This window comes from Rousettus aegyptiacus, unplaced genomic scaffold (assembly GCF_014176215.1).
Source record: "Rousettus aegyptiacus isolate mRouAeg1 unplaced genomic scaffold, mRouAeg1.p scaffold_m13_p_4, whole genome shotgun sequence".
NCBI lineage: Eukaryota > Metazoa > Chordata > Mammalia > Chiroptera > Pteropodidae > Rousettus > Rousettus aegyptiacus.
Window position 1 is genome coordinate 138060877 of NW_023416307.1, and position 24952 is coordinate 138085828.

Consider the following 24952-nt stretch of genomic DNA (forward strand, 5'->3'; position numbering starts at 1 on the left):
TACGCTAGGCTGTATGGTACAGCCTATTGCTACTAGGCTACAAATCTATACAACATGTTACTGACTAAATACTGTAGGCAGTTGTAAAATAATTCTAAGTATTTGTGTGTCTAAATATAAAAAAGGTACAATAAAAATAAAGTATAAAGATAAAAAATGGTACACCTATATAGAGCACTTACTGTGAATGGAGCTTGCAGGACTGGAAGTTGCTCTGGGTGAGTCAGTGACTGAATAGTGAGTGAACGTGAAGGCCTAGGACATTACTGTCACTGCTGTAAACTTTATAAACACTGTACTCTTAGCCTATGCTAAATTTATTTTAAAAATGTTTTTCTTTAATAATTAACCTTAGCTTACTATGACTTTTTTACTTTATAAACTTTAGTTTTTTTTTAACTTTTCAACTCTTTCATAACACTTAGCTGAAAAAACAAACACATTTCACAGCTATGCAAACATATTTTCTTTATATGCTTGTTCTATGAGATTTTTTCTGTTTAAAGTTTTTTTCTGCTTTTTGAACTTTTTTGTTAAAAACTAAGACACAAACAAACACATTGGCCTAGGCGTACACAGGGTCAGGGTCATCCATATTACTGCCTTCCACCTCCACATCTTATTCCACTAGAAAGTCTTCAGGGGCAATAACACACAGGCGGCTGTAATCACCTGTGGTGATGCCTTCTTCTGGAACACCTCCTGAAGGATCTGCCCGAGGCTCTACTTGAGGCACCCTTTCCATAAATATGTACTTGATGGTTTGCTTGTTTTTTTCTTTTTAAATCATCAATTTGCTCCTAAGTAGATAATGCACTGTGAACATTCCTCTCTATTAATGAAAACCTTTTGATATAGAGGTCTATGTTTTCATATTTTTCAAGGAGCATGTTGAGATCTGCAAAAGCTTCTATTAAGCCGTTGACTCTGATTTTCTTGGGGGTTCTTCCTGTGGGACCACCATCATATATGTGGTCTGCCATTAGCCAAAATATTGCTATGTGTCACATGGGAGTATCACTAACTCTAGCATTCAGTGTTTGCCAAGCCTAATATGCCTGTTTGTGCTTCATACTCTTATGGCAATGGGTAGAGAGAATTTCCCTCTAAATTTCTGTTTCTTTTCTGCACTGTCATATTATGCAGTTCTGGATATATTGAATACAGGAAAATCTGAGATATGACTAGTTTACCACAGTTTATTTCTCACTACTCTATTTAGCCACTTTGTTAGCATTATGAAATCTGGCTAATATACTATGACTCAGGTGTTGAAGTGTTTTCTGATGCTGAAATTAAGTGTGGCACTTAATTGACAGTTGCTGTTACTATTATTGGTGCATTTTTGCGGAATGTATTACAGCAGCAGTTTCCTAAACAAAATCTTTGGATATTTTTATTAAATATTTTTTAGATGGGGAGTCTCATGGAACAGTATGATGTAGTAGTCAGATTTAGATTTGAATTCCAAATCTTTTTTTTTTTTTTTTGTAAGCTTGGGCAAGGTATCTTAACCCTTTGAGCCTTTGTATCCTTTACAAAATATGAATAATATCTCCCTCATTGATCATAAGAATGAAACATGCCTTTCTTTATTCCCAAAGTTCCAGAGCTTGTAAGTGGAAGAGTAACAATCAAAAGTGTTGGGTCTTCTGTCGCACAGGAGTGATTTTCAACTACAGCACATTGTCTCTTTTTACTGGTTAGTAGGGAATCTTGGTACTGGCAAATGGTTATGCAGAGTTATGACTTTTTTCAGGTCATGTTTCTTCCATGAAATTCTGTTAAGGACTCTCCTCAAGAATTCTAAAAAGAATGTAATAAGTGAAAAGAAAGTAGAGCTGTCGAGAGATGCTCAGGGTTTCAGTTGTGTGAGTGTTGATAATGGGACTGTGGAAGCACAGGAGAAAGAAAAGCAGGTCTGAGTTAGACATAGGCAAGTTCATTTATCAGATTTTACTTAGTTTTAACCTTAGGAACGTTTATAGTCCCTATTAATACTAGTCATTTTGTAGGGCATTCGTAAAATTGTGTAATTCACTGTTTGGAGATACCTTTTTATCCCCAACACAAGTCTAGATCAGAATAACAGAAATTCCATGGCAGAGCTGTCTCTGATGTCACTCAAAAGATTTGACTTTTCTATTGAATTTTCCATAATTAGGGCCAAGTTAAAATCTCAGCCTCTTTTAATGACACTTTCCTTCTTGAAGATCATCTCAGGATGTAAATTAAGTTTATTTTTAAAAAAACAAATAAAGACAACTTGAGATAAAATCGGATCACTTAAAAGTCCTATATTGGCTGCCTGGAAGGCAGACTCAAAAAGTAAGACAGTCTTTCCAGGGTCATCCAGTTCACAAAGATTTGCTAATGTATCTTCCAATTCCCTCCTTTCTTTTGCTGCCTTCCTTTTCCAACTCCTTTTTTATTTTCTTTCTTTCTTTCTTCTTTGTAGAAATGATGCAGCACACTGAAAGGGTAGGCCACATACATCCTGGCTCTGTCACTACTTGTGTGACCTCAGACTGATTTCTTTAACTCTCTGAGCAAACCTCCATTATCTTATGTGTGAAACGGTGAGAATAATAGCTAATTTATGAGTTACTGGGGAAAATGAGAAACAAATTTAAAGAACTTGTTTAGTTAGTAGGAGTTTTTAATATTTATTATTTTTCATCCGGTTGAAACTACAGAGTAGTAGGGCATAATAAAGCTCAGATAAATAAGTTTGATGATTTATGGGTTGTTAGGTTAAAAGTTTTTGGTTAAAGAGGAGATCGAAACTAACATTAAAATGAGTTTTCTAAAAATTATTCGTGGGGCTATCCCAGCTAACCCTGTTTTCCCTAACCATAATAGAGTTAACTGTAAGAGAGATGAAATGAGGAAACAATTCTCCTGCCAACTTAAAGAAAATTTGTATGCCCAGAAGCGTGCATGTCCAGACTTGACTGGAGAAAGTGCTTTAAAATTCAGCCAGCAGTACTTGAGACTTCCCTGATGATGAATTGCCTGCTAAACGATGCCACAGAGTATTCACTTTAATTCACTTATCTCTGTTGGCATAGCTTCTTTATAAAGTCAGTGCCCTCACAGGGGAAAAAAGGTCAGCAGGAAACCCCATTCTAAATCTTAAAGCAACCATACTTAGTGATATTTTGAATTCATGGGCTATTTTCTTCCCAAGTTTCCCAACTGTTTTGGAGATTTTTTTTTTTTTCTTCAGCTTCACATGCTTAAGATACTCTCTAAAGGGTGTCATCAGGAATGGTATATTTTCTTTTTTTATGGAGAACTTTGACTTTTCAAATGTCCCGAAAAGGAGAATGTGTCCACTATGCAAGTGGGTATCGAGCTTCATATCTTATTTTCCTTCCCTCCCGCCCTCCCTTCTTCTCTTCCTTCCTTCCTATTTCTAAGAGCCCTTATCTAAAACTAACCTGTCATTTTTTTCTGTTTTTCTTTTGGAAAGAAGTTAAAGACTCAGGTGAGATCTGAGACAACCTTATATAGTGGAAACAGCCTTAGTTCTTTGGTTGTTCTCTGATTCTGTGATTGTGGCTAGGATCTCAGTGTCTGCAAATGTAAAATGATGTCTCAACATCTTGGTGTCTTTATTAGCTGGGAGGTTCGTTTTGAAATTTTTTAAGCTAATTGTGAAAATGTCCAAATGTACACACAAGTAGAGGATTAAACCCCCATGTACCCAACAGCTTCCTCTGCCATCATGTTGGCCATATTATTTCATCTGTCTCCTCTGCATTCTACTTCCTACCTTTTATAAAGGTTTTGTTTTTCTTGGTAATGGAGTATTTTGAAGAAAATACCAGTCTTCATACCATTTCATTCCTAAACTTCATTATATATCTCACATAAAACCTAAAAATGTCACGCCTTTTAACCTATGCCTTCCCTTGCCCCTCTTGGAAATAATTACTGATAATACAGAAACATTAAAAAAAAAATCTATTTTCCAGAGATTTCTGATTCTATCATAATCCTACTTCAGCAGTTCTTAATTTGGAGTTTATAGAACCCCTGGTGGGTATGGGGATATTCTAAAATTAATGCAGATATTTACATGTATGTGCATTTGCACTTTTTTTGGCGGGAGACAGAGTGATATTATCATTTATTAAAGTTTCAAAGTTGTTCCTGGTTCAAACAGTCTGAGTCTGGGTGAAGAGCGTATAAGGTCTTCACATGATTCTGGAACCCTGCATAAATCGAAGGTACTATATGTAAGAGATAGTATGTAATCTTAATAAAGAATCTGTAAAAATATGCTAGCACGTCATGATAGTGTTTTTGTAGCATAAATTGAGCTAATTTTGCTTACAATTCTATATTTAGTGAGGCAAGGCTATTTAGAAACAGACTATAAATAAATGCTTTATACATTTGTGGAAAAAGGATTATTTGAAGCTAGATATGTATTTGTGGCCTCAGGATCAAGTCATCAGTCTTTTACAATGTCTTTAAAGAAATAAAGCTTTTCTCTCTTGTGCTCATAAATTTTTTTTTAAGGAAGGTCATTTCATATTGATTTGGATTAGATACTTTGTCAAAAAATTGATATAATTTATCAAGACGATCCTTAAATCTTGTCACCCTGGACATCTGAATCTTTAAATTAAAATACATGCTGCTGGTTTGCTTCCCGCAGGACTTTTTTCTAACCAAGTTAGATGTAAGTTTAAAGCTGGTAAATGTGCCACCCCTGGGTAAGGCTTTAGCTCTTTTGAAGTGCATGACTCTGTTAGCTGGTTCTTGTAGGTCATCAGTCTTTATAGTCAGATATACAGGACCTGAATTAGAAATGAAATTTTTCCAATTTAACACCAGAGTTGGAAATTGGGAGCAGAGTTTTGATGATGATGAGAGCTGCTCACTAGAGCAGCACCCAGCTGGGCCATATGGCCTATATCTAAGAGTCACAATTCACAGAAACTTACCAGAATTTTGCCAGTACTGTAGTTTCATTCTCTTTTCCTTTAGGAGTAAACTTGTTATTTGGAGTATGCTTGTTAGTTTTTGTTCTTTTGTTTTACTTGGATGTAATATCAAACATTAGTAAATACGCATAAGGTCATATAACTCCCCAGGGATTATAAATATTGCTGTCAGAAATCAGTAATGATTTTTCACTTGACCACAGAACAGGCTGTTGTATTTGGAGTAATGCTTCATTTTTGCTTTTGTAAGATGGTGTTAGATCTAAATAGCCACAGTACCCAAAGCAAGTTAGTGATTATTACACCATCATAAATGTGTTTCTCATCATACTTCATAATTAATGAGGATGATTCTGATGGTGTTATTTGTTGGGCTCCATTTCCAACGATTGGCTTTACTTTCTCAGGACTAATGGAAAGTGGATTGTACTGTATAATTGGTTCTCTTTCACCCATGTGCCTGGGGATGAGTGTAGGCAGACGCCTGTGAAAGGGTGAGATATGCACTTGTCACACCTCTACATGCAACATTAGTGGTGACCCCATATGTATCCAACTTGTGTTCATGGAAGTGACAAACCCTCCCCAGATGATGCAGAATTAATTACCTATTATAATCACATAATTAAATAGCATAACAATGTATGTAAAGGTTGGCTATGGTTGATAAAATGCATTGTAGTTATTTGTTAATTTCCATTTTTCACTATCTTACATATTTGCTGTGTTTTTGAAGCAACGATTTTTGTTCATGTTAAAAATCCTTTTGCCTTATAAAGGAGCTTATTTGTACAGTAGAGCATTTCGAAAGGATATAGTTACATTTAGTAATAGTGGCGGCAGCAAGACTAAATTAGTTTTAGAGAGCATTCAAAGGCACAGTACTCTTCTCAGCTGATGTTTCATGCTAGTCATTTTTGAAAAGCTAAAACTATTTAACCACTGTGAAGTTAGAGAAGTAGGCTGTTAGAATTCCTGCTGAGTCTTAGAACAGTAAATTCAAACAGGAAGATTGGAATGTCAATTCTTCAAGATGTTAGAAAATGCAACTCCCCTTATCTCATGCCTTTTATCCAAGTACACTTACAACATGATACTCTGGTACTGTGGTTCTCATAGCGTGTTCTCAGGAACCCCACATCAGCATCACCTAGGAATCTGTTAGAACTAGAAATTTTCTGGCCCCACCCCATACTTACAGAATCAGAAACTCTGGGCAGGGAGCTAAGAAACCTGTGTTTTAACAAGCCTGCCAAGTGATTCTGATGCAGCTAAAACTTGAGTATCATTGCTTTTTATTATATAGCTATTAGCCAATTTGATGGAAATTTTAAGGAAAACCCAACAAAATAGACTAAATATTACATCATAGGTAGTGAGAGAAACGTTAATTTAAACTTCAGCACATCATGTGGTAGTATTAGGTGAAAAATTATCTTCTGCTTTGTAACAGAAAGAAGTGTTTCAAGCTATTATTATGAAAATTATATCATATTTATTTCTGTACAATATAGATAATACCCCTTTGACCTTATATTTTCCTAATAATATTTTAACTATAAACTTTCAGAGAAGAGATTGAAAGTATTAAATTTCAAATTCCAACGATGGTCATTAAGATCAGTCCAGCCATAGTCATTTGGTACTTTGTTACCCTGCCTTGCCCCCTAAGACTCAGTCTAAACTACTTGATTTCCCTAAACTTCTAATATTCTCTTCACCTTTTGTTGAAAAAGATTCCATTTTTTCTGCTTGGAAATTCCCCTTCCCTCCACTCTTTTACCTGAACCTGCTCATTCTTTAGGTTTAGCATAGACATTTCTTGAAATAAATTGCACTTACCTTCTCTGTGTCCCCACAGATCCTGTGCATGCCACTAGAAAGTGGTTCCTTGTGTAATGCTGTGTAGCCCCTAAGGTCAGGGATTCTCTCCAGCTACTAGCACAGTGCCTGGTACACATCAGCATTCAGTATGTGTAAGTGAACACACGAGTGATCATTCCATTATAACTAGCAGCTATGCTTTCAAGAAAGCTGTATGGATGCATATGTGTATATATTCTGTTTAAATCACATATTTATTTATATTGATTTTTATATTTTTTCTTTTATATGTTTCATGAGTAAAATCCTTTGTAACTCACCTTTGGAACTTCCTTCCATAAGAACTCTTCTAACAGATGACTCATTCCATTTATCTATGTTTTGAAAAAGAATAAACAGGACCTAAATGTTTGTTTGTCCCACTGTACACCTCACCACAAAGAATTCCACATTTATAAAATTGATATAGTGTGGAAAAAACTTTTTAATCTGATACTTGCTTGAATTTTGTAATGAACCTTGGAGAAACTCATACTGGCCCTTCTGGTTGTCAAGGGAGACTTTGCTGGCTTGAGACAGTCAATCTACATGATGATCCCATTTCTTGTGAGTAGGAAATATCTTTCATCTGTCTACGTGAACCAGTACACACTTGTAAAGCACCTGACACAGTAGCTGGTATACTACAAGTAGTAAATAAATGTAAATTACTCTCTTCTTTTGAGCTTTCAGAAACAGCATAACATTTCTATGAAGAGGAGGCCATGGGAACATTGAATAATGGGAGTGGGGGGACAGTATATTAACACTCAGGGAAGGTTCTCAAGTACAGCATCATTCTCAGCTTCTAAGGCTTATTAGGTAGATGTTATTACATATTTTCCAAGTTAAATTTCATAATGTGGATTTCTTTTTATCATTTTTTGGCAAAAGAAAGTTACAGGTTCAACGAATGAGGGTCAGTACCTCAAGAAATAGTGTATTAGCCCTTTAAAAAAAAAATCTACATCTAGGTAAACTTTACAAATTGACCAGTTAAGGTTGGCTTTAGCTCAAGCAGTTACTGTGTCATGGCAGACTACTAATCTGCACCAAACTGACAGGTTAATTCAGTCATTCACCAGTCAGTTCTACAAGGAGAATAATTAATCTCTAACTGTTGTTATAAATTTGGTTTCATTTGCATTTTTAAACTTGACATATTTTTAATTAACCAAACCAAATGATAAAATGACAGAATCAGAAAACCAAATATTCATATTTGACCAGTTGGATTGACAAAGATTAAAAAGATCAAACCCAGTTCGTCACGGATGTGGGGATATAGGCATCATCATACACTGTTGGTGAAACTGTAAATTGGTACAGTCTTTCTAGCTTGCAGTTAAGATGTGTAAATCCTGTGACTCTAAAATTAGGAATAAAGTAATTGGACAGGTGCTCAAAGATATTTATCCATGGCTAGTCATGTAGCATTTTGTGTAGTAGTAGCCTACATTTCTGGCAGTGAGAACTTGGTGAGGTAAGTTATGGCATATCTATTTAACAGAATGAATAGGCAGATTATATATATATGAACGTGGAAAGATTTATGTTATTCGTTATTTGTTAACTGGAGGAAGGGAGGTGGCTACATAGCTTTGGTGTATTTCCTTCTGAAATACACCAAAATAACAATAAAAGTTGTGTCTGGGCACCTTTTCTCCCCCTCCTTTTATCTGTATTTTCTAAAATGTTCTTTATGGATATATATATTATTAATTATTGTTATTACATTTTTTTCCTCAAGAAAAGGAAGCCATATTAAAATAGCATCAGGTTCTGTCCAAATCTAGTAGACAAAGAAAATTGAATTTAAGAAAGGTTTCCCACATGAAATATATTTTAAGGTTACCTGGATTAGCCAGCTTGTTAATTTTAACTTTATAGGTTTGCTATATAATTCTGGTTTCTCCAGAGGGCAAAAGAATTTGTCTCAAGTGAGGGCTGCCTTTAAGAATGCATGAAACAGGAAATCATTCACCAGGTATAATTTAAAGGATCCTAAGAGTCTTCCTCCCAACTAAATTCTTCTCACCCCCTTTTCACCCATGCTGTAACAGTTGAGGTAAAACCATTAAAAGTGTATTCTTTAGGTTAGCATTTTCTTCCTGTGGTCTTTTATGAAAGGTTAGTGAGGGGCGATTCGTCAAATCATTGTTTTTTTTTTTTTTTTTTTCAATTCAGGGGTTGAATTAGTTCTTCAGCTTAATCTTGAATTAGTTCTTCAGCTTAATCTGCTCCTTGAGATGCTGGTTTTGAAGCAGAGAGCAACGCACGTGAGGGACTTGAGGGAATAGAAGTGCTGACAGGGCCAGGACATAGGGAAAGATGGAGGAAGAATACAGTGTCTGCTAAATATTTCTGCACTCTCTTCATTTTACTTTGCCCTATGATGGGCGAAAGCCATTAACCAAATAATTAGATTAAAGAAATTCATAATTGTGACAGCAGATATCCAAATAGTTGGTAGAAGGGAGTCCTGGGTATAGGTTTCATTTTGAGTTATAGGTATTGCCAACTGATTGACGTAGGCTTAAGCAAATTTGAACCATGTATCTGAAATGACATCTGTCACCTCTTTTACCATCTCAGATCTTTCCCTCTCTTCTGCTTTTAATACGTGTTGGGAGGAAAAAATTGTGTGATCCTGCTGACCTTTAAAGTAACATTTTCAAATCTCTTTTTCTTCTCGATATTTCTGTACATTTTGTACAATGACAGGCCCATTCTTTCTTAACTCACTCTTTCCTTGGTTTCCATATGCAGTTCTTTCTTTGTGCCCCTTATCCAACCACTTCCTCTTTGACTCTGGACTTGGGTTACTCTTTAATTTCTAAAGAGCATTAACCAAAGCTCAGCCATTGGCCTTTTGCTTCTCTTTCATGTGTTCTCTTCCGTAATGGATGGGCCTTTCTGTAACAACTTAATCTATTACTTCTCAACTTTTGCTCATAGCTTCATCTCCATTTTTATGTCTCTCCACTGCTGTCTCTCACAAGAACTTTATTCTTGGGAATGTCTACATCGTCTGCATTAAGTCATACAGAAAGTCCTATAAATTCTTTCTCCAAAGTTTGTATCTACTCACCATTTCTTCCCATACTCGTTGGCATCAGCTTCCTTCAGGCTCCTAGCACCTCACAGCCTGGCGACTGCTTACGCGTCTTAATTGATGTTCCAGCTGATTTATTTTTAATGTTGACACTAAGTCAGCCTTCTGAAGCACGCTTTTCCTCTCTTGGTCATTTCTAGTCTTACCTCTATTACAAAACCAAATTTTTACCAACTCCCCTTCATTCGATGTCTCCTTTTTGTACTACTTCCTTAGAAATGATGGTATAATATATTTCATATTAAATTTGTAGTACTTAATCATACCTACCTTGTTCTTAACTATTTTGGAGATTTACTTGTGTCCCCACTTAAATTTCATGTATTTGTTTGATTGAATTGAACAACACATTGCATTTTTTTCCTTTGAAGTAATTGTGTGGAGTAGCATAAAACTCAAAGATGTTTTGAATGTGTGTGTTTTCCACAAACTTTTAATTTAGTGGTTCTCAAACTTTAGTAACTCAATAACATCTCATATTTCTTGTTGAAGAATGTTAATTGTCAGGCCCAAACCCCGGAGAATCTTAATTTACTATAAGTCTGAAAACCAAACTTTGAGCAATAGTGCTGAGGATGTTCTTTTCATAGTGTTACTTATCCCTAACATCTATGTGTGGTGCAACTAGAAAGTATATTTTAATAGCACTTTACTGCATATGGTTGTATGTGTATAACTTCTTAAAAATTTTTACACACATATAAGCTACAGAAACAATATTCAAGCCTAGCCTCAGAAAATGCTGGGACTCCCTACACCCTTTAGGAATACCACAATGAATAAAGTGTTCCTGCCGTACAGTTTTAAAATACTAGGAACTCAATCATGGTGGTTAGATCCCTTTGAATAAGGATTTCTATCCAAAAAAAAAAAAAAGTTTAAAAATGAGAAATGTACATTCTGTTTACATGAGAAAGTGAAGCAGATTTTTAAAGTAATATCTCATTTTAATAATGTATATTCTAATGTTATAAAGAATGTATCTTTCATATTACAATACCGAAATTAAACTCTGACTTGACAACTTAGAAGCTAATTAGGACTCATTTAATACATTTTCCATTGAGATTAGATTTTTTTCCTTGATAGAATGAAGCTTTTCCTGACTCTTTCAGTATAGGCGATTTCCTTCCATTCTTTTTTCCTCTTCTGTATGCCAAATTTTAGTTCAGTACAAAATCCGACATCCGTAGTTTGAAAAACAAAATTTGTATAAAATTGTATTAGAATATAGTAAAATCATTCATTGAAAAGAAACTGAGACAGTAGTTATTTCAAGACCTGAAGAATTACTTGCTAATGATTTCTTTCTGTAACTTAAAACATATTTCAAAGAAGTTAAGTGTTTGCTGAAATAATGCTGATTTGTGTATTATATGAGAATTATATTGGCAACAAATAAAGTAGAAGACCTTCTTGATTCAAATTTACCCAAACCAATTTGGTCATTTATATTTATATTTTCAGATTGTTTCGTTAACTGTTACAGCCGTGCTTCAAGTGAACTGAAATCTCAGACCACATTTGCCCACTTATAAACTTCATTAGGAGCAGACACAAAAATAATCACCAAACCCTTTTTCATGGGCCGGTAAATTCCTTGCTTTGTCCTTATAAATGTATTTGGACAAACACTAAGCAAAGGAAGTAACATTTTGATGGTAGGCTCAGCTGACTTTCTCGTCTGATTAGGCATCAGAATTTTTTAGTTTGAGGGAGGGCGTTTGGTACAGGAACAAGACTTGAAGACTTTCATGATCTTAGATGTAACTCAAAAGGTGTTATTCTTCTGGACTTGCCATAAAATCCTACTCCGCTCATGCAAGGGTGGAGGAGCTTATGTGATATTTCCAGCCAGTCACATGTTTTGAATGCCGTTTTATTTCCTCCAAAAAATTCATTGCTAAGATCTTTTATGTTTATAGGTGAACTGTCTCTTAGAGATGCAGATAAAGATATTGGATGCAGGTAAAGACATTGGATCAAGCTTCCTATGGAGTTAAAATTCTAAATAGAGATTTTCACAAGCTAACCACACTGTGAGTGGTAATTCTGGATTAGGTTTGTCAAATGGTAACTTGAACATAGAAATATATCATATGTCTATATTGACATATTTTCAGATTTCAAATCTGATCAGTTAGTGGTTTGTGAAATCAAATCAGCAGGACCAACGTCTTTTGCTAACCATAGTTTAGGATGGGATGGAATAGGAGTACACTGCATGTAATAAGTATTATTTGTGAAACATTTCTTTCAGTTATATATGGATATATCACAGGGTAATGATGTAAAATGTGATTCACAGATAAAAAATGTCTGAAATCAGCATTTAGTATTTAAAGAAAATTGCAAATGAGATATAACCATAAATTTAGTCAATCCTAGATTTATAATGGACGAGAATTTACTGACTTCTCAGGGGTCATTTTAGTACAGGCATACCTCATCGAGATTGTGGGTTCAGTTCCAGACCTCCATATGCAATAAAGCCAGTTTTCATCTTTTTGCTTGCTTTCAGTTGTAAAAAACAGGCCACCTGCGAAATGAAATAGCATGAAGTACAATAAAACAAGATACGCCTATAAATAAAAATCGAAGCCTTTTCTGTATGTCTGAAGTTACATTATTCTTGTACAGAATTGTCAGCTAAGACAGTAACTGAAAAAGAAAAAATGTTGTTTGTTGAAAAGCAGATCTTAAGTGAGGCATTCTTTCAACAACAGACTATTTTCTGGAGGTGTTAAAAATAACTGTTATGATAGATCTTTCATGTTAGCATGTAGATAGACTCCCTGAAATCTTAGAACAACAGTAGAGGGAAAAGATGTGATGATTACAGCAGTAATGACTCTAAGTGCCAGATTTAGCAGTATTTAAGTCATGCCGTTACTTTGCAAATGATACTTTAATATGGTTAAAATTCCCTTGGCAGTAAAGATGTTAGATTAAAGGCCTTAGCACCTATTTCTAGTCTTCCTGATTTTCACTTTCACAAATGTTAGTTTTCAACTGTGCCTGTCCTAACTCTTGAGCTTTACGGTCTCTAGCTATTCAGATGTTTCAAATACAGAGAAGAGTTACCACTGCTTCACCCTCAGAATGTGATTTTTTTTCTACCTGTACAATGATGTGTTGTCAACATGTGACACACTTTCTCTTGCCAGATCGCCCTTAGGTCCAATATGGCAATGCCTAGAATTGAAGCCACTCAGGACTTGAGATAACATAGGGAAGTGCCTGGTCAGAATCACCTGGGAAGTTACAGGTGTTGCTTGAGAATTTGTGTTTTGATTTATAGCGGGTTTGCAGAGATGATTTTCATTCATCTTCTGTGCACTGTCTTGAGAGAGAAACCTAAGCCAGACTGTGAGCTTTGTGGTAGCAGAGACATGCCCCTTCTCCTTAACACTGTGCCTGGTATAGCAACATCTGGCAGATATTAGGCGCTGAATAAAGGAATATTTGTTGGATGAATGAATTGTTGGTTTCACTGACATTTGCTTCTCTCCAGAACCTGCTGAGCTGATTTGAATTGCATGGCACCACATAGTGGGGAACCTCTCCCTCCCCACCTCCTTTCTCGGGGCTGCAGAATCTTGAGGACGTCTTCCTCACTTCTCCATTAAGAGGTTTCAGAACCGCAGTCAGACTTGCATGGATGCTGACAAAATGCCTATCTTCTGGTAGGCTGTTAAGTCTTGGCACGTAAACACAAAAACAAATGAACAAAATACTTTTTAGGCATTTAACAGGTGACATGCTTAGGAGGGAGTCCATGATGAAACATTAGAAGAGGTAGCCCTCATCTGCTATAAAACTTATGATTTTCTAACCTGAATTATCATTATCTACATTAGTCCCAGTTTTCTGTAAAATGTAAGCTTTTTGAGGACATGATCTGTGTCCATTCATATCTATCATTCCTTAATTTGATATTTACTTATTATTGAGATAGGACTGTAATAAGATTGTCAGTGATAGTATAAATAAAACTTTTCCTTTGATTATGAAAATTAATCTCCTTGTAGAAAATTTGGATATAAAAAAGATGCAAAAAGATGATGAAAACACCAGTAATCTCACCATGTAGAGATAATCGATACCATGTTGATATCTTTCCAGACTTTATTCTCTCTATATGTATAATTTTAATAAAAACTACATAAAATTAATTTTTTATTTTGCTTTTTCACTGAGCATTTACTTAGTAAAAATATTCATATATAGTTCTTAATGATTTTATACTCTGTTATATGAATGTATTATAATTTAACCATTTTTCTACTTTTAGATATTTAAATTGTTTCCGTTTAAATATAGGGTCTCTTTATGTTGTAACCTCTGTAGCATCTAACATAGTGCATTGCACATAGTAGGAGCCCAGTAAATATTTAATGAAGGTATAAATGGATCCGATTTCCCAGAAGGGACTCTATAACTGTTTACTATGTTTCTTTTTTAATAAAATGAAGGAATTGGATTAGAAAGCTTACAAAAGAGGTCCTTTCTGTCTCAAGTTTTATGGTTATGTGATTTGGAAAAATAATTTTAATTGACAATATCATAGTTAGAGTCATATGTTCTTAAGATTATATATAAAGTCTATATGAGGCTCTTTTGTATTAGAAATGAGGCTTAAAGTAATCGAAAGCACTAGAGAATAATGCAGACGAGAACCAGTTCTAATGAACAGTGCCCTATAATCTGCAGTTACTATTCCTTTTATCTGTAGTATAGGGACAAATGATGTTCATAGTTAAAACTTCCAGGACATGTCTTTATAGTATTCTTCACTATCTGTACCAGAACCTCTTTTAAAGAGGCAAGATTATTTATTCACTAAGTTTTGGCTCATGATATATCTGTCGCTATATATTCTTGAAGTTTAGTTTAAATCTTCTTTTATGAAGTCTTCTCCCCATGCTTCCCTTCTCTCTGGGAAAGGAGCAGTCTTTACATGTATATTTTCTGTCTTTGCAATTAGGCCCACAAAATCCCCAATTATGTGTTGCTTAGTTAGGAACAGAGTAAATTTGAGGAAGATAATAGGAATTGTTTTCAGACATGTAAAAAGAAGGTTATGTGGATCATGTAGAAGAAATACCATCCTTATTTATTTTGCTTTCAAATGACTGAGGGCAAACATTTTAGGAAGCACAATTTAAGTTTAATATTAGGGAGTACTTTTCTGAGAGTTAAAACTCTTCCAAAAGGGCTTGGTCTGCCTTTTAATGTGTGAATTAGTAATGTTGAAGCATCTCATAAGGATTGTTATATAGGGTGTTTCTGTTTTACTTGGAGGTTAACTAAATGATACGTGACTCTGTAACTTTCAAATCATTTAGACAGAAATGCAGCAGAAAATATTTTAGTACATGTTTGTGGTAGACACAAACTCTTATGTAATTAGGTAATGACATATCTATTACAGCCTAGCATTACCTGGTTTAGGAAATGGTCTTATGTTTATCCAAAAGATGAAACGTAAAAGGAATAAAAGCAAGACACCAGTTTTGGCTTTCTTACATAATGACACAGTTATTGAATGAGAGAAATATGGTATAATGGTAGCAGGAGATTTGTTTACCAATGTTGATTTAAGACCAGGAGATTCTTTGGTCACTAAGTCAAAACATTATTGGTGCTGCCAAAAACAACTAATTAGATATTATGTGATATGAATGAATGAAAGAATAATTTTTTTTAAATTGCATGTGTATTCCAAATCAAGGGAGATAAGTAGAAGTTGGTATTTTTGTTGATCATATTATCCCAGAATAGTAGGGTCTTTAAAAGATACTTTTTTAAAGAGGTTCTTTTCTTAGCTATTTAAGGTAAACATTGGCAACATAATAAAGAAGAAGGGGAGATAAAATGGCTATTTTAAATAGCAAGGGTAGGTAGATTCTTTCTGAGAAATGACAGTTTAATGGTGGGGAGGCAGTGGTTTATTGGAGCAGAATGTGCCCTCTACTCTGCCATTACTCAGCTGCAGTTCACTGTCACTAGTCCAGTTTTGCCACATCTGCCATTTTTTTTAAGAGAAGCCAAGATTCCATGCATCTTCCTGAAATTTTAAAACTATTGAGGAGGTAAACAAGCATGTGTGTCTGATGACTAGATATTCTTCAATTATCAGTTTGTGTGACTGATAATGGAGTCTACTAGGACCTCAGTTCTTTGTAGGAATAAAGAAAAAGTCTTTGAGGGAACTAGGGTTGTTTGGCCTGGAGAAGGGACAGAGAGCTACTTCAAATACTTGTGAGTTGTCATGTGTAAGAGAGATTCACCTCGTTATATCTGTTTCCAGGAGGCAGAACAGAGACTAGTGAGTGAAAGCTACAAGAAGGCAGATTTTACTCAGTTAAAGGAAGCGCTAACTATTAGAGCAGACCAGAAAGTGTATAAGCTGTTGAGGAAATCTGTTTCTGGTATAATGAAGATTTTAGGCAACATTACATTTCAAGTTCCTTCTTATCTTGAGATTCTTGAATCATCAAGCTCTAGGTCCCTGTTTAGCTGTTGTGTAAATACTGACCTTTACGTTCAAAATTGAGAGAACACTCTCATACTGGGCAAGTCAGTACGTTATTCTTAAAGGCTTGGTTTTTCTCTTTGTGTATGCTTACAATATATGATGAATATGCTTTGGTTTGCAATTCTTGTTTAAAAGGTCCCTTCTATGTTAAGGAATCTCAACTTTCAAAGTTAAAGCTTTAAAGTCTCTGAAGCTGTAATTGCTTTATTCTCCCAACTGTAGATAGAACAGTTTCATAGCTAGTGCTTTAACTAAAGCCAGTTTATATTCCACTTCTAACACTATAGATATCTTGGAGGTTTAGTACATTAGCTACGAATTGTGATGTGAACTAAAGATAATTTTAAAAAGTTCTTACCTGGAATTGTCTCATATTTTTATTATTATTTTTATAGTAAGGCTATGAAAATTGAGCCCTGCTATTTCATTTTTCTTAATACACATAACCTTTTCTCAAGATTTAATATGGAAGTATATGTCCATTTCTGTCATACTTTGTTTTAATGGTTAACAATTGTTTGTCTCTTATCAGGATGACAGTTAATATATTGCCAGCCTAGATAAGAGTTCTTGGTCTTCTTTTACTTATAACTGCTGTTAATTACTTTATAACAGACTGAAGCTGTAATCTGTATAACGCTTGCATTGCTAGTATATTTATTCATTACTGAGTCTGGCGGTCGACCTCTTGAATAGTGGGAATGGGACACTACTGAGAATTTTGAGAGTGTTGAGAGTGAGTGGATATTAAAGGGTTTAACTTCAAGCTTTTCTTCCCTGACTAATTTGGAAAGATAAGCACGATTCGATACTTTTATTTAATTCTGCAGTTATTTACTTTGCCACACTCTACAGAAAATACCAAATTAAAGAAGACATAAATTTCTAAGGAGCTTCTTTTCTGTATTCAGCCAGATAAATCTAAGACATAATAAAAAGATATACAATTTGTAGTACAACATTAACAAAAAGATAGCAAACGGTTGCAGTTATTGTATTAAGGTACAAATGATTTCCTAACTGAGTTCGTTTATCTACAATCAGGCACTAAAGAACCAGTAAAGTGAGATATCACCTCCAATAAGAGACTGAGTAGCCTTCCTTGGTGGAGAGGAAATATTGACTGGCTGGAATACCTTTGATTTTCCTGTGTTTGCCTTAGTTAATACTGAATTTGATGTCTTTTCCTTCTAGCTTAGAAGAGTAAAATGAATTTTAATTCTATTATTTGGATTAATGAGCATTTTTGTTTACAGTCTTGTGCAACGTATACCATTAATGAAAGTTCCCCTGCTACAGGCAAAATATTTCATTTGAGAATGAAAAACCAAATCGATATATTGTGTAAGAGGACCCTAGTCAAGTATATAAAATGGTGTCATTTTCTTTCAGCTAGAGCTAAGGTACTCTGATGGGATGTTAAAATAATGAAGTTCAGAGAAATATGTGAATTTTAAATTTAAAAAAAAATTTGATTTATATTTAGCGGAGTTCGTTTTACATCTGCGATTTGGTAGATGTAATTTTTAAGTTGGTATCAACTTTCAATGCGTGTTTACTTATAAGCCTTTTTTAATAATAGCATCAATTCTTTCATTAGTATGAATGGATAATTAAGCCAAAATAAACACTTGTTTCATTCTTTCCTCCTTCACCATGTTTTTACCATTTGACTATGGAAAATTTAGTCATATACAAATTAGGAGATTAGTGTAATGAAGCCTATTTTCCCATCACATTTCTCAACATATGGCCGATTGTGTTTTAACTATGCCTCTTCCTACCGCCACCTCACCTCAGATTAATAAAGCAAATCTCAAGCATTTCCTTGTTAGTATTTAGTATGTGTCTCTATAGGTAAGGATTTTTTTTTCCTTTAAACCTAACTGGAATACTATTAAAACAGATGTGCTTTTTAGTTGGTGTTTGGAAATGGGAATGCTGAATTCTGATGATTTTAAGTAGCTCTAGATACTTGAACCAAGTCATTTAACCTCCCCTCTCCCTCCCTCCCTCCCTCCCTCCCTCCCTCCCTCCCTCCCTTTCTCTCTCTCTCTCTCTCTTTCTCTGTGTGTGTGTGTGTGTGTGTGTGTGTGTGTGTGTGTGTACGTGTGCTTTCTTGTCTTGAAAAAAGGAGATTCAACAAGATGGTCTCTAAAATCCCATCTGTCTCTAAAATGAGCGTTTCAGTTTCTGGTCTAGCATGTAAAGAGATTGGAAGTCATTACTGAAGGGTTGAGTGGGAGAAGGTGCAGGCTGCCCAAGAGAATGATTGCCACCAGCCAGCCTTCAGGTTTCTCAGCTAAACTGAAATGTATCAAGAATCTTCTATTTACAATTTCTTATCTACTGACATTGGGATTGAATTGCTTAAAATTCTTTATCACTATGGTTTTTTCTCTTTAATTTTTATGTTAACTGGAGCTGAGGTAACTTTACCATAGTTTGCAAGCCTCTTGTTTTTCCTCTAATTTTTTATTAAAGAATCAGTTAACTAAAGACTTAATTTCCTTACCTTTACTAAGAACCTATTACATGCACTACAGTGGGTACTTTACACACATTATTTATAATCCTCACAGCAGCCTTGCAATGTAAGCGCATGTTTTGTATGTGAGAAATGTATGGCTCAAAGAGGTTAAATTACTCGCCTAAAGTCATGGCTAAGCTAAAATTCAAACTGAGGTCTGTTCTGGAAGTCCTTGCTCTTACTAGGTTTCCACTAATGTATTCAGTCATGTAACTAACACAGACTGCTTAACTACACTTAACATTCTTTGAAATCTATGAAGAGACTTTTCATTAAGATGCTGTCATTTTGGTTTCTTGTTGCACATAGCAGATAGGTGTTATTTATGAGTAACAGAATAAATAGATCCTGAGATGCTTATTTTATCTTTTAATGAAGAAAAGTTATTATTGTAATGTTTTAACTTTAATATTCATATATCGTATTCTCACATGAAACATTAAATCCATTTATTCTCTTTTAATTAATGATGTACTTTTTTCCCCCAGATTATTGCTCCTATTTCTCCTTCCTCTGCTTCTACCCTCACAAATAAATTACCATAGGAATTAACTATTTTTGTGTGTAAGGATAGAAAAGCAAAATCTGATTATTAAAACTAATTTATATATATATACACACACACATATATGTATATGTGTGTGTGTATATATATATAGCCTTCCTGTCTGAAAAAGAATCTAATTTCTTTGAGGATGGCAGGAATAATCCCTGAATATTAGTTTCTGAATCATCCAGAAAATTTCTAGGTGAATCTAAGTATTCAAAAAATGTTTTAATAGCCAACATATTTTTGTATCATTATAATAATTAAATGTATTGTCTAAACACTGTGGGAAGGATGTTTAATAGAGCCTTGTGAATTAATTGGAGAGTTTTGCAGGCTAATAGAGTATTAATATGTTTCCAGAAACTTGTGAGGCATTGAAAAAACTATTTGAGAATATTTCTTTTACTACATTAATGGAATTGGGTTTTTCTTAAAGTTTTTGAAAGAAAATAGTCAATAAATATATGTATTTTTTGTTACTCTCATAGCAGCAATGGATATGTGAACAAAGATAATGACAGCGCTCTGCCTGGCTTTCTAGAAACTCTAGTGTCCTCACTGTCACTGTTTTCACGCTATTGATAAAGAGACAAAGACTACATGTGTTAATGGAGCCCGGCAACCGTTTAAGTGACAGTGATATTTATGTATAGCTCTCGAAAACAAATTTTATTAATGTAGAGTCATACCTCTTAATCTGCTCAGGCATTTTAGGGTCAGTGTATATTCAGCTTGGATAGGATGGTAACATTTAGCGTGAATTTCATACCATCTCTTCCTTTCCTTTTCTCAGCCCTTTCTTACCTCCCAACCCCAATCTTTCATTTACTCTGTGTTGCTGTTGGGTATGTGTGGGGAATGTGTAATGTAAGAGGCAGTGGGTGAGGGGGGAAAATGGATAAAAGAAGAAAGTAATCAGTTTGCAAATCGTTTGCAGTTTTTGTGTTTTTTTTTTTTTAAGCTATGGAATCCTTTATTTAAACAAAATTTGAACCAAAACTCCAAAACATGTAAAAGCTGGGCTGGTCTGTCCAGAGTAGGAATACAAAGCTGAATCCTTTTCACTAATATATCCTCCTTCTCTTTGGAGTAAGGGTAGGAGATAAGGAGAAGTCTTAATAACTTACAGGATCACGTTTTGAAAATTGTTGCTCTGCACTAAAGAGTCATGCTATATTGTAGCATATTGAGTCCAGTGTGGAGATGGGTTTTTGCTGTTTAAAATAAAATAAGCAAATTTTTTTATGAGCTCAATATGTGCAGGATATTAGCATAACTTAATAGATTAAAAAATTTGAATAACCAGACTATTAGTTTACTTTTTATATTATTTTCTTGTTAGTATTGTCCCTTTTCTCATTAAGAGATGTAGTCTCCAATTTTGATAATCTAGGGAAATGACATGAGTATAGTATAGTATGCTTACTAGAGATATAATCTAATCACTAAAAAATTCTCTAATTTATCTTGAGTTGTGGTGTATTATCAGCCATTAATTTTCTTGTCCTTTTCTTAGAAAATGTATTTAATAGAGCTATTTTATAAATTGCATAATGGAGTTTACAGATTAATCATCACTTCTGACATATTTTTGGATCTCCTCTTAAATACAAAATAAGAGCTTTGCAGTAAAAATTAAATAGTATAAACAGATTTCAGTCTCTGAAAACCATGTTATTTGCATTAACCACTATATGTAAAAAAAAACTTCCTGTTCTCAGGTAGTACCCATTTGAATTATTAAGCCTCACAAGCTGGAGATTAAAGGCCTTATTTGATTGTTTTGTTATCATAAATGATGATATTACAGAAATGCAATTCTGTGATACTTAGTGAAAATAAAGCCTTATTTTCAATGACCCAAGTTGGCCTACGTACTTTAGTGCAAGTAGAGATTATGATATACAAATACTAAATTAACTCTTACAAAGAGTCATAAATTAACTGAAAAGCATGTTGATAAACCCTACTAATCATGATCATGTAATTATGTACAACTTTCAATCCAAAAGATTTGGATAAGTATACCCGCAAGTCAACTTTTCAGTAATTTCTGTAAAGTATTCCATATGTTTTATCAAATACAGTAATTATATCAGTGGCAGTTTCAAATTCCAAAATGGTATGTGTAGGGAAAAAAAGCAGGAGTCTTTGCCTTCCTTAATTCTGATTATCCTAATTTAGGATAAATAGCTTATTCTTAATTAATTAGTGCTTTAAGACTGAGGTGAAAGGTTTCATAAAGTGCAAAGTATTCTGTTTATTTGAATGAATAATAGTTAAAAGGGAGGAGGAAAAGCAAAAGCCAAAATTATAACAAATAATATCAGCATTTAAAAGCAAATTTCTCAAAACGATTATCGCATTCAACTTTAAAGAGAATTCTTTTTACATCTGGTGAGATAATTTTTAGTTTTATATTTAGGCGGCTTAAGGCTTATTCTGTAACCGCATATATTGATGTACTAGTTATGCTGTTTCGATGATAAATTGCTACTATAAATCTTTCTACAATTCTAATATAGTCTCTTTTTTCTTTCTTTTTCCAGCAAGTTTAGTACTCAAGAATTATGCTTACTATTATTTAGCCCTAATCTAGTAGTAGTTTTCACAGTTTTGAATATTTTATTTTTAATTAAAGTTAACTTAAATACTTTTAAAAGTCCTTTTCCTACCAACTCTGTAGATATGTATTTACATATGGATTCATTTCCAGATAACAGAAACATACAGACTTTTTTCTGCTATTTTTTCTTGCAGTTCATAATGAAATTAATAAACCTTATGTGTGGTCCTATAAGAATAAACATTGATATCATGATAAAAGATTATTGGTTATGCTGCAACTGAAAGTATTAAACACTACATTTTCAGTTTTTGATTCCTTTAACTGGTATCCTCTTCATAAATGTGATATGATGTTAATGGAAGCAAAAATAAATACACCTTTTTGGCAAAGACTTGTACCCACATTCAACAAGTAATTATTGAATGACATTTCCTATATGCCAGACACTGTTCCAGGCACATAGAATACTGCCTTTGTACCAAACAGAATCTTGTTCTCATGAGTGTATCTTGTCCCCCAACAAAATTGCTATGTTATTGATTTACTCCCCTACAAAGAACTAGACTAGGTTTACGACAGTAAACAAAAACATCATGAGTTTGTGCCTTAAAAAAAGAAAAACCCTTTGGAAGTCAGCTCATTTAATCATACTGTTTGCGAAGCTAGAGTCCTGTTTGATGTTAGTTTTAGATAAACGATGATAGAATTCTTTAAGTGTTTTAATGCAGAGAAATGTTCCGAATTAATATCAATAGTAAATGTGTATGATTTTTGAGCATTGTTTGGCATTATAAGATGGTCGTTTAAATTTTTTTTTTTTAATTAGTGGATGCAGACTTATATGTCTAGATCTATGTCTTATAGGCTATAATTAACCAGCATATGTGATACCTGAATGTTGAAAACTCCATGCAATATTATGGAATCAAGAAAATGACGTGTCTTTATGGCTTTTTGTTTTTTTCACAAAGTTTTGAACATTGAGCTAAGTTATGGTGGTTTTTGTTTTTTTTCACACTGCCGAACTATTCATCCGAATGGAAAGACAGACTTAAAAAAATGAGAGTAAATGAAAAATCTGCCCTGTCAGTGGTTTTTAAAAATAAATTTACATCCTTTAAGAAAAGTTAATTAGGTAAACATATCATGTCTTGTTTTTACCCCCAAGATATAAAATATGGGAATACATATTAGACTAGGAATGGTAAATTTTTAAAGCTGCCTTGTTTGTAAAATAAGAGAGATTTCCTTTTTTTCCTCATTTACATGTAAGATAAATCTTCAGTGTTATATTTAACTCTAATATAGTGAAAACCATTTTCTTTGAGCATACAAACATAAAGATTTCCAATAGTCGACAGCTAATATGCACTGTCTGAAGCTAATAGACTAGACAGAATATTGTTGCTGTTTGAGTAAAAGTTAACGCTTTTGAGTACAGCTAATACACTTAACAGTAGTGTGCAAGTAGTGACTGTTCCGCTTATTTTATTACAAGCTTTATCACTGTGCAGTTTTCTTACGTGTTAATGGTAATCCACTTTAAGCTCGTGCTTAAATATTTATTGAATGTGGTAGCCGAAGAGCCGTGTTTAAAAGGTATATTAAAAAATATCGCAGTGTCGCATTCAGTTACTTGGTAACATAACCTATGGTTTATCTCAGACTTCATGATAAGTAATATTTCAGTGTCAAACTAGACTTCTGAAGAGAATAATGTTTGTATCACCAAAATGAGACAATTGTGCCTTAGCTCTACTAAACCAGCCAAAAGCTAAGGTTAAAATATTCTTACTACAAAAACGATACTCCAGAATAATTACCCATGTGTCCAAAAGGGTCTCCACTACATTGCATTAAGCCTCATCACTCTTCTTTATTTATAGTTCTAAAATTTCATTTTAATATGATTTTACATTATATATTTTATAATTTCTCTTTTCTTCAAAAATATGAATACACACAACATTAGGCAATTATGTAAAAGTTGAAAGACGTAAGGATGTGTGACAATTCAGGAAACATTGAATGTATTGGGATGTGCATTTAAACAAAGTGAGATGTAATAAAAAAGAGAAATCAGGGGAAGGGAAATTCTGCCAGAGTAAAGCTTTATTAACTTCATTTTTCCCCTTGTCTCTTATCTGGAGCAACCAGTTTTTTCACTTGTTTAAAAATAAAGCATTTGCACACAGAATATTAGCTTATTAAAAGGCCTTTTATCACTATAAATTACCATATTATTTGCATATCAAGATTCATACAAAGTACACTTCAACTCCTATTCATTATCTTAAAAGCAGTCTTGGTTTCATGTCTGTTTTCATTATTTGCCCAAAACTCTTGTAAATTCTCCTTGTTCTTTTTCTGGTAGTTGGAATTGAAATGTTATTATTTCTAATAAATAAGCCAGATTGCTTTTTAAACCAAATCTGGGCAATCTGTCATTTGTTTCTCCACATATTGTTTTAAACTCATTATTAATTTTAACTCGTATAGGTTTTAAATCAGTAGCAAGAGTCATGGTGAATGAGGCGGTGACAGAGTTGGGGGTGGTATTAGAAGCAGGCGTGAGTCTAGCACTGCATTTGTAGTGTTCACAATAATAACTGCAAGACACAATGCTCACAGTAACCTGCCAGGTAAATATTGTTAATCCTATTTTACAGAATAAAAAGCTTGGAGATGAAAGTTAAATGACTTGGCCTGCGGCCTGTTACATATCCAGTAAGTGGCTATTTTGGTCGCTGCCTCTTCTTCACCCCTTTGATGAGGGAAAGATCCCTGCCATAGGGCTGTGGGGATGGCTAAACATATAACACCCAA

The 24952-nt window shown here is 34.1% G+C and overlaps 1 protein-coding gene and 1 long non-coding RNA gene across 3 annotated transcripts in view; both read left to right on the top strand.

The window, feature by feature from the left end:
• UBE2E2 (ubiquitin conjugating enzyme E2 E2) overlaps positions 1-24952 on the top strand; it is a 286680-nt gene that overhangs the window by 144420 nt on the left and 117308 nt on the right. The window lies entirely within an intron of this gene.
• LOC118601617 lies at positions 9709-18493 on the top strand. Its single transcript, XR_004950377.1, has 3 exons — positions 9709-9720; positions 10511-10513; positions 11272-18493. It is a non-coding gene; the product is annotated as an uncharacterized LOC118601617 (long non-coding RNA).